General features: G+C 35.6%; 1 long non-coding RNA gene across 1 annotated transcript; it reads left to right on the plus strand.

Moving 5' to 3' along the window:
- The first annotated feature begins 1,591 nt into the window (after positions 1 to 1,591).
- On the plus strand, positions 1,592 to 2,493 carry LOC135086326 (uncharacterized). Its single transcript, XR_010260403.1, has 2 exons — positions 1,592 to 1,983; positions 2,320 to 2,493. It is a non-coding gene; the product is annotated as an uncharacterized LOC135086326 (long non-coding RNA).
- The last annotated feature ends 7,982 nt before the right edge of the window (positions 2,494 to 10,475 follow it).

A 10,475-nucleotide genomic window follows, 5' to 3' on the forward strand; every position in this document is an offset into this window, starting at 1 on the left:
TAAGATATTTGTAAGTGATAAATTAATGTGATTACTTTCTTACTTTTACCTCGACTGTCGGTAATTATTATTAATAACTGGTAAGTAACATAATATACATAAATTAAAACGAACTGTCTCACCCATGACAGTGACAGGGGGGTGCCACCACCATCAATACCGAATCGCTGGTTCCGATTTTTGCCACGTTGGAAACTATATAGTTGAAATGATGGTGGCGCCCCCCTGTCAATGTGTTCGATGAAACGGTTCAGTTTAAATTAGTTCATCTATATGACTGTAAGTAATGAACAGCGCAGCCGCCGCCGGTCTTATTGATCCTTGAGGGGATAATGACATTAATTAATCAGTAAGACATACTAAAGATCGAAATAGCGATTTATGGACATATTGATTTTTTTCTTTCATAATTTCTATTTGAAAAAAATACTTATCGAACGTAACTTACGTTATTCTGATGAATAAATGTCGTTAAAAGTTTTTCTCTAAAATCAATAGTTTGGCTGGAAAAAAATATTTTCCATTTTCGTTGTATGGAATGAAACTTAAAGTGATCGATTTCGACTAAGCCTATGGCTTGTTGACTATAATCCTAAACTATCAGCGCGCGCCCAAAGTTGCCCGTTCAGAAGTTACAAGGTTCCAAAATATGAGTGTAATACTTGTTAAGTTGGTCTCGGGGTCGTGAAATAATGTTGAAGGCACAATTCAATCATCAACAAGTATATTGTCAATTTAACACAACGAAATGTACATAAAACTTTGCTTATATCAGTCAAAACAATATCCAAACATCGAAATATTGAGAGAGTAATAATCAAGCGTCGCGGCCATGGGCGGACTGGCAATAAGGTCGAATTTAGAAAAAACGCCGGCGACCGTTGGTGAGAGCGCGCCGGCAGAGCGCGCGAGCCCGTGAGTTACAAAATAAAGCCCGCCAAATTCGAATGCGAGCATTAACCACAGAGGTCGCGTTACATGAGTTAAATATTTGTCAGTAATTTAAGGTTAATTTAAATTGTTAACGTATGGAATCTTTATATTTTCGTTGAATCTTTAAAGATATTCCAAAAAAAGTCACTTTTACTAACTTTTTTTTCATTTTTCAGAACCACATAACTTGTGAACGGGCAACTTTAGGCGCGCGCTGATAGTGTAGGATTATAGTCAACAAGCTATTTCATTCCATACAACGAAAATGGAAAATATTTTTTTCCAACCAAACTATTGGTTTTAAAGAAAATCTAACGACATAATTATATTCATCAGAATAACGTAACGTACGATAGGTATTTTTTTCAAATAGAAATTATGAAAAATATCGCTATGTCCATAAATCGCAATTTCGATCCATAGTGTGACGTAACCTATCATTATGAATTTAAAAAATAGAAGTTGTGAAAAAAAAACGCTGTCCAAAATTTCGCTTTTCGATCGATCCATAATAGAAGTTTTTTTTTTTAAAACATGATGATGACATTCACAACGTTAAAAAATTAAATTATTATTTTTATCTCATAAAGTTAAAAGTAAATTATGCCTGCTCCACTTTTACCTACTTTCGAGAGACCTTAATTTTTCAGTCGTACAAAACAAAATTTGACAGAAGGGCGCTACACGGGTTAAAATTCACATTTTTGTCCTTTGACGTTTCAAAATCTTTTGATTAAATTTCCGAACGAAACATCCTATCACTCTCTAATCTATGGTCCCTACACCCCCCCTCTTGCCAAACTGTCAAACAAAAGTTTGTTTTGATTTGGTTGGTGTTGTTTTGTTCGAATGAAATTAATAAGAATAGTTACTTACATACATATCTCAAAGAAATAATCTATAGCTGAAACAAGTGATCTTAAAAATAATAGTAACAGAAGCCTTGTACAATATTGCAACAATATCTGAGTTTTCAATGTGATACTGTTACGTTAACTCTATGCATATTTTGCCTGTGTAAAATAAAGAGAATGGTGATTGCAGCGTAAGGTAATGCTTGATGATAACTATGAAACGTTTGATAATTGATGGCACTATTAATTATTCAATAATATTTAAGAGGTCAAAGTTTTTGAGGATGAATGTTTTTTACTCTTGCACTCTAAAAGTATTGTACAGTTTTGATGAAATTGTTTAACTATAAGGCTGGGTTGCACCATCTTACTTTAACAAACATCAAAAATCTATCAAACTTCATTCAGAAAACACCAGTTATCGTTAAAGTAACGGTCAAAGTTAGGTAATGCAACTGAGCCTTAATGTTTACAACAAAATGTAAGCACAATATCTATCCATTTAATTAAAGTTATATATTTTACTTTTCAGATGTTAAAGTGATCAATAATGATGTACAACTTGTCCCGGAAAACCAATATTTAATGAAAATTAATAAAATCTTAACAAACCAAAGTAAACTGTTCATAATTCCAAAATATTTAATTGAACATAAATTGATTATTATCTTTAAATAAGCCTTCTTAATAAATGAGTGTTTTAAAATTCATTGGGTTTTAATTAATATTAAATATCTAATAAGTTGAGATAAAAATGATATAGGAATGTTATCAACTGAACTAAGTACCTAAATATACTATAATAAAGTATCAATCAATCATCAATGTTAATGGAGTTCAAGATAATAGTAATATTTTGATGGTAATGATACAGACGGAGACAAGGCTATTTTCATAAATAAAAATAGATGAAAACTTTTAAATACTATGTCACTTTTAAGAACTTATTCTACATAATAATAGGTTTGGAAGTTCTTTACAAGCTTAAAAACTTGTTTGTTTGGCTCTTGTGCATAAAATCTTACTTTTACAGGCATGGTATGCAGCTAAATGCATCAAATAAATTATTAAGTAAATACTTTTATCCTTCTTACTGTTAGAATTTTGCTGTGTGTAGGTTTTTCATATCCAGATTTATTCTTAGAGATGTTTTCTTTGTGTAATGAAGTACTACTAACTTAATTTAGTAGTAAGTAGGCAATACTTACCACATTTAGTTTCAACAAATGTCATAATAATACGAGTAAGTACTTTAGTAAGTCCTGTTCTTTATATTTCTAAAAATTATTTTGGGACTGGATGGCGCAATACAGGGTGGAATTTTATAATGCCACCTAGAGGGAAAGTACTTTTAATATTGTAGATAGAACCTTTTTCTCAAAGAAAACATTCCTTTATTTTTGAAAAGAAATAGAACTACATTCAAAGATTTACAAACATTTTCTTGCCACACCCAGAATCAAACCAACTGAAATCTATTAAAAATTACAACCTGTACTTTTATTGCATCAATTGTTAGGGTTAAGTTTATGGATGAAATCTCTTTAACAAACTTGATAAATCAAATGAAATGAAAACCATGAAATCTTAAATTATTTTATTTATGTACAGAATACATTGTATGGTATGGTAGACAATTTTCGAAAATCTTTCAATGCAGTTCTCTTTCTTTTCAAAAACAAAGAAATGTTTTCTTTCAGTAAAATTTTCTATCTTAGTATTATGAGTACTTACTGATATGTACCATCCTAGACTGCATCTCACTTAACACCAGGTGCGATTGCGGTCAAATACCTGCCTTGTCTAGCATAAAAAAAAACTTTCCCTCTAGGTGGCATTACAAAATTCCACCCTGTATATCCAATAATATTTATTTATTTAATTAATAACTACAATTTATAACACACAAAAGTTAGTGAGATGGTTGAAAGAAATTTCGGTAAAGGGGGTAAAACGGGATCCACGCGTACGAAGTCGCGGGAGGCCGCTAGTTATTTCATAATGCGCGCTCGTTGCCTCGCACAAGTACCTATACAGGGTGGAAACGTTAAGTGATCTCACTCGATTATTTCTAAACTATACAAGATATCGAAAAACTGATTACTGAATCTGAAAGTGCTTCACAAGCTCTTTCAAACGGTACCAATAATAGGTTACAGAATAAACTGGATCTATCCGAAAATTCTATGTTTCCAGCTTTCTTTTTTATTATTTTCTATAATAATTTTGACGTTCATAAGTGCCACTTGTGGTCTAAACTGAATAAATACTTTTGATTTTGATTTTGATTTTTGATACATTTAGTACAGAAACAGGCATGGCACTCATGTCTTGATAATATTATAGCAAGTAAAGCCTTAAACCAATGTTTTCAAAGAATCATTTTGAATAAGAATGCAATTTACGAGTTCATTTTAAGTGTTTATTATTTAATAAAAAAAATTAATATAGCCTGACCAGGAACATAAAAACCCTGGCATAGAGGCGCGTCAATTGCATTTGATAGTGCAACACTGGGTAAAGTCATACCTGTATTAAATTAATAGGCTAACTTTATGTATCAGGTTTCAGGATTATAGGCTAATTTAACATTTTCATAAATTAACAAAAAAATATTATATTATAGATAAACTGGTTTAAATAAATTAAATGAAACCATCAATCGAGCAAGTAGGATTTTATTATTATTCATCAATAATCAAATTCTGAACTTGAATATTCACGTACAATGTCTGCTCATGAACGCTTCAAACTCGGTACTTCTTTCCTAATTCCATAAAATTCAATACTTACAAAGTGACAAAAAACTTTAAAATAGGTAGTTAAAACAAACCACAGCTAATTTTCATAGTTGACTGTACTATATGATAAACATGTCAGTCAATTTGACAACCTTTGTCGGAAACATTATTCAATGAAAATATTGTCCGAACCCTTAGTATTTCTCTTCGACAAATACTTTAACACATTGTGAACCACTTTTCTTTCACGACTATAAAAAGATTTTAGCAATTTAATTCACAAAATCAATTGCGCACATTTAAAATAAAGTTTGTTTACACTTTGACAGCAATAGACTGACATGCAAGGTGACATGTCAATGAAGTTTTCAGTTACTGTTGCCATTAAAAGAAATTAGTACCATTAATTTTCCGCAACATGGCGAGGGTTTTTATGTTCCTGGTCAGGCTATACTTTCAATATTGTTTGGCTGGCATACATTTAGTATGGAGGCTGGAAACATTTAATTTTTTGATAGATCCAGTTAATTCTGTAACCTATTATTGGTACCGTTGGATAGAGCTAGTGAAGCACTTTCAGGATCAGTAACCAGCTTTTCGATATCTTGTATAGTTTAGAAATAATCGAATGAGATCACTTATCGTTTCCACCCTGTATAACCTATGTATGTACAAGTTACTGATTATTGCTTTAGAAATAATAAGAATTAAAATCTATAAAAATGTGTAGAATATAACTACCCACAAGGGCTGCTCCCATGTGGTGGGGCTTATCACTCTGCCAGATGGGTAGGATTATATGAGTTGAGAACGCGGGACATTACCAGGAGTATTGGCGTGTGCCTCAAACATTCGTCAGCGGTCCCTATTCGGTCTCACACAAGGAAAACGTCATTACGTTTTCGGCTTTCAGTGTGCGGCATGAATGTATTGTCCTGGTGGCCACTGTTCGAGGCCTATTAAAAGGGCAGGGGATGAAGAAGTCGATTGGTCATGTGGAAGACTACAGCCGGCAGAAAATGGTCGTTACCTACCTAAGTGGGCTTTCTGGAGCGGTATTATGACCCGTAGCCCGTCAATGCTAGTGTCATCCGGTTGGCAAATGACCATGCTACCTAATGTCGCAGTCACTATGCCTAGACAGCCTCCACCACTCGCCACTGGTACCTCCGGAGTCGTCCTGTGAAACTACCCTTAGTGTAATTAAACGCACTGCCCTCTAATCTATAGATATAAACCAGTTAACCAAGTGCGTGTCGTGCCACGCGCAGTGTAGGGTTTCGTAGTTGCCCGTCGTTACCGCAATATATTTCTGAAGCAAGCAATTAGTACTTCATCTTAACACTTTTAATGGGGGGACGCCCTAAGTTACTCGAACAAAAATTGGCTTCAATAAAGTGCTAGGTACTTTAATATTTTGCAAACGGGAACCGTTTAAATAAAAAAATAGTCTTAGAAACCCCTAAGCCATTATAAAAGACCTATCCAACGATACCCCACAAATGGGGTAGAAGATGAAAAAAAAATCCCCACTTTATATAGGGAAGCTACCCTAAAAAATATTTTTAAAAATTTTGTTTTATTACTTTGTCGGCATGATTAGAATACATACCAATGGTAAATGGTAAAGTGGCAATACCTCCTAACTAACAATACTAAAATTTTTTAAGAAATCGATTTAATTTCCTGTGGACATTTTCCATTCGAAATTTTTCTCCTAACTGATATTTATTTATAGATAGCAATAAAACTTTGTGGAAATAGCTGCTATATGCGCAAGTAATATTCTTATAACACTGGGCTGCAGTCCTGTCTTAAATATTAAAATTAAATGTATGGAAAGAAAGAAAGAAAGAAACATTTATTGCCATGGACATCACAGAAGACAAAAGATGTAAATAATAGAAAAAAAAGTAAATAAGACATAGGTGACATAAACATACAATGAAAGTGAAAGTAAACTGAGCAGTGCCACCCTGTCGCACAGCGATGTCCATCGCAACGGGACCCCACTCAGCATATGCCGTGGCCCCCGGTGAGGGAGGCCACGACGCTGGTTTTCAGTGTGGCGATTTTCGTTCTTTGAACTATCGTTCGGCCTTGGGTCTCGCCTTAGTAAGCTCCTGTATATAATTTGTATCGAGAATTTAGTTCGGTTACGAAAGCGATTGACAGCTTGGCGGCCATCTTGGATTTTCAAAATTTTGTATTTTTTCTTTGATCTGGACTACTTTCCGCACCGAACCCCATTTTTACTTTTTCTCTAAGTTTACCGAGTTCCGAACAGCAATGCCTTAAAAACCTCATGTCCAAAAATTGTGTAATCCCGTAACTCCAAGTGTTGCCAGGTCATCGAGATAAAAATGGTCAAATGTCATTTGTTTCACTTATTTGCACACGTTTCAGTAAAAAAAATCATCACCGGAAATCATTATTTCCATTTCTTTCATAAAATATAAGGACCAAATCTCCAACAATATGGCAACATTGCAAAAATTTCTTTACCCAAGCGATACCTCTTGACAAGACACATGAACGCCTCATACAACCCAATTTTTGCGAATATTGCCAACTACCCTAATAATGCATTTTAAAAATCAGAAAAATGAAACTTTTTACCAGTTGGCCGCTTGCTCCGCCGCCATCTTGATTTGCCATGATTTTTTATTTTTCTAATAATTAGGGTCATATAACTGACCAAACACCATTTTTAGATTTTTTCTGCCATATCTCCATCTGTCCGTTCCTTAACTATAAAGACCCATGTCGCAATAAATACTCTTTCTCATAGCTTCCAGTGTTGCCAGGTGATCGAGAAGAAAATGGTCAAATAACCTTTTTAGGATTACTTTGCACGAGTTCACGTTCAAATTTTTGACCGGAACTCATTATTTGCATTTTTTAAATTTTTTTTGACCAAATCTCCCAAAATATGGCAACACTGGTGAAACTTCTTTACCCAAGCGACACCTCTTGACAAAACACACATACAATTCGACTTTCCCAGATGTTACCAACTACCTGAAAAAAGCATTGGAAAAATAAAAAATCTGAAACTTTTTACAAAATGGCCGCGCACTCGGTCGCCATTTTGATTTTCTGATATTTCGGATTTTTCCTATAATGTGGGTCGTATAACCGACTAAACCCCATTTTCAGACTTTTTCTGCCATAACTCCTTCTGTCCGTCCTTAACTTTAAAGACACCCATGTCGCAAAAAATACTTTTCCCCATAACTTCCAGTGTTGCCAGGTGATCGAGATGAAAATGGTCAAATGTCATTTGCACGACCCCTTTGCAGGAGGCGTCATCCAAATTTTTGACCGAAAGTCGTTATTTCTACCAGTTTTTTGGACCAAATCTCTCAAAGTATGGCAACACTGGAGAAATTTTGTCACCCAAGCGACACCTCTTGACAAGACACACAACCGCCTCATACAACTCGGCTTTCCAAAATGTTGCCAACTACTCGAAAAATTAATTCCTAAATTTCGAAATTTTCAACCCTTTACAAAATGGCCGCCCGCTCAGCCGCCATCTTGATTTTTTTACATTGCGGATTTTTCCCATAATTTAGATCGTATATCCGACAAAACCTCATTTTTAGTTTTTTTCTGCCACAACTCCTTCTGTCTGTCCTTAACTTTAAAGTCAGACATGTCGCGAAAATTTGTTTTCCCCGTAACTTTCAGTGTTGCCAGACTTTTTTGATAAAAATAGTGAAATGTCATTCGGGTCCCCAATCGTCACCAAACTGCATACCTACTTTTTGGAATTTCTAGAAATTTCCATTTTCTACTATCCGAGGCCGTGATGGAAAAATTTCTACCAAAATGGTAGTTTTTTCCGATTCATAGCAATACTCGAGGCACAGACCAACAATCGCTCGGAACATTGTACCCTACTCCGGTGTCGCCATCTACCGGAAAATTAGTGTGAAACTTTATGGAATTTCATAATCGCAACAAAATGGCCGACGGCTCAGCCGCCATCTTGTTTTTGATAATCTGTGAATGTGGCTCTTAAGAAGACTATACATGTCACAAATATACAAAAGAAATTTTCAAAAACCATTGCGCAACTCAGAATGACAACTCCCTAAACACACCCCTGAAATCTAATTTTCAATCCAAGATGGCGGCGTGGCCATTTTGTTTTTCCGTTTTTTTCTCACATTTTCGAACACCAAATGACAACTTCAACAGGCCCCCAAAAAATAAAAAAATCAGGACGAAAAATGAAAAAGTTGGTGTGTCAAAACGGGCCGCCATTTTGTTTTTTAGTCCAAAAAATCTGATAAGCTGCGTGTTGAAAAATCTAGTTCGAAACAAGTGCTGTTACTCGTACCCTCCTCCTCTCTAAACCCCCCAAAAATGGCCATGATCAGTGAGTCAGTCATTGAGTGGTAATCGTGCTAAGCATACAATTTGTATGGAGAGATTAGTTCAATTACGAAAACGGCTGAAAATATGGCGGCCATCTTGGATTTCTAAAATTTTGCATTTTTCCCTTAATCTGGACCATTTTCCGCGCCGAACCCCATTTTTACTTTTTTTATATCCTCACCCAGTCCCGAGGAGCAACGCCTTAAAAACACCCATGTCACAAAATTTTGTGTTCCCGTAATTCCCAGTGTTGCCAGGTGATCGAGATGAAAATGGTCAAATGTCATTAGTTTGATCTATTTGCAGGAGGCGTCATCCAAATTTTTGACCGAAAGTCGTTATTTCAATTTTTTTCATTTTTGGATCAAATCTCTCAAAGTATGGCAACACTGGAAATTGTTGTTTTTCTAAACGACACTCCTTAACAAACTACGTAATCGCCCCAAACAACTCGACTTTAGCAAATGTTGCCAACTGCCCGAAAAATGCATTTGAAAAATCAGAAAACTGAAACATTTTACAAAATGGCCGCCCGCTCAGCCGCCATCTTGATTTTCTGACATTTCGGATTTTTCCCATAATCTGGGTCGTATAACCGACTAAACTCCATTTTTAGTTTTTTCCTGCCAAATCTCCTTCTGTCCGTCCTCGCCTTTTTCTACGTTAGCTAAGCCCCCCTGCATACAATTTGTATGGAGAATTTAGTCCCTTTAGGAAAACGGGTGAACGCTTGGCGGCCATCTTGGATTTCCAAAATTTTGCATTTTTGCCTTAATCTGGACCATTTTCCGCGCCGAACCCCATTTTTACTTTTTTTCTAACTTCACCCTATCCCGAATTCATTTGTTTCTACAATTCCTTATTCCTCCGATGTCCCAAAACTTTGAGTTCCCCTAACTCCCAGTGTTGCCAGGTGATCGAGTTGAAAATGGTCAAATGTCATTAGTTTGACCTATTTGCAGGAGGCGTCATCCAAATTTCTGACCAGAAGTCGGTATTTCCATTTTTTACATTTTTGGACCAAAACTCTCAAAGTATGGCAACACTGGAAATTTTTGTTTTCCCAAACGATACTCCTTGACAAATCACGTAATCGCCCCATACAACCTGACTTTCCCAAATGTTGCCAACTGCCCGAAAAATGCATTTGAAAAATCAGAAATCTGAAACTTTTTACAAAATGGCCGCTCACTCGGTCGCCATCTTGATTTTCTGACATTTCGGATTTTTCCCATAGTCTGGATCGTATAACCGACCAAACCACATTTTTGGATTTTTTCTGCCATATCTCCTTCTGTCCGTCCTTAACTTTAAAGACACCCATGTCGAAAAAAATACTTTTCCCCGTAGCTCCCAGTGTTGCCAGGTGATCGAGATGAAAATGGTCAAATGTCATTTGCACGACCCCTTTGCAGGAGGCGTCATCTAAATTTTTGACCGGAAGTCGTTATTTCTACTTTCGACATTTTTGGACCAAATCTCCCAAAGTATGGCAACACTGGAGAAATTTCTTCACCCAAGCGACACCTCTCGACAAGACACACAACCGCCTCATACAACT

Source organism: Ostrinia nubilalis, chromosome W (assembly GCF_963855985.1).
Source record: "Ostrinia nubilalis chromosome W, ilOstNubi1.1, whole genome shotgun sequence".
Classification (NCBI taxonomy): Eukaryota; Metazoa; Arthropoda; class Insecta; order Lepidoptera; family Crambidae; genus Ostrinia; species Ostrinia nubilalis.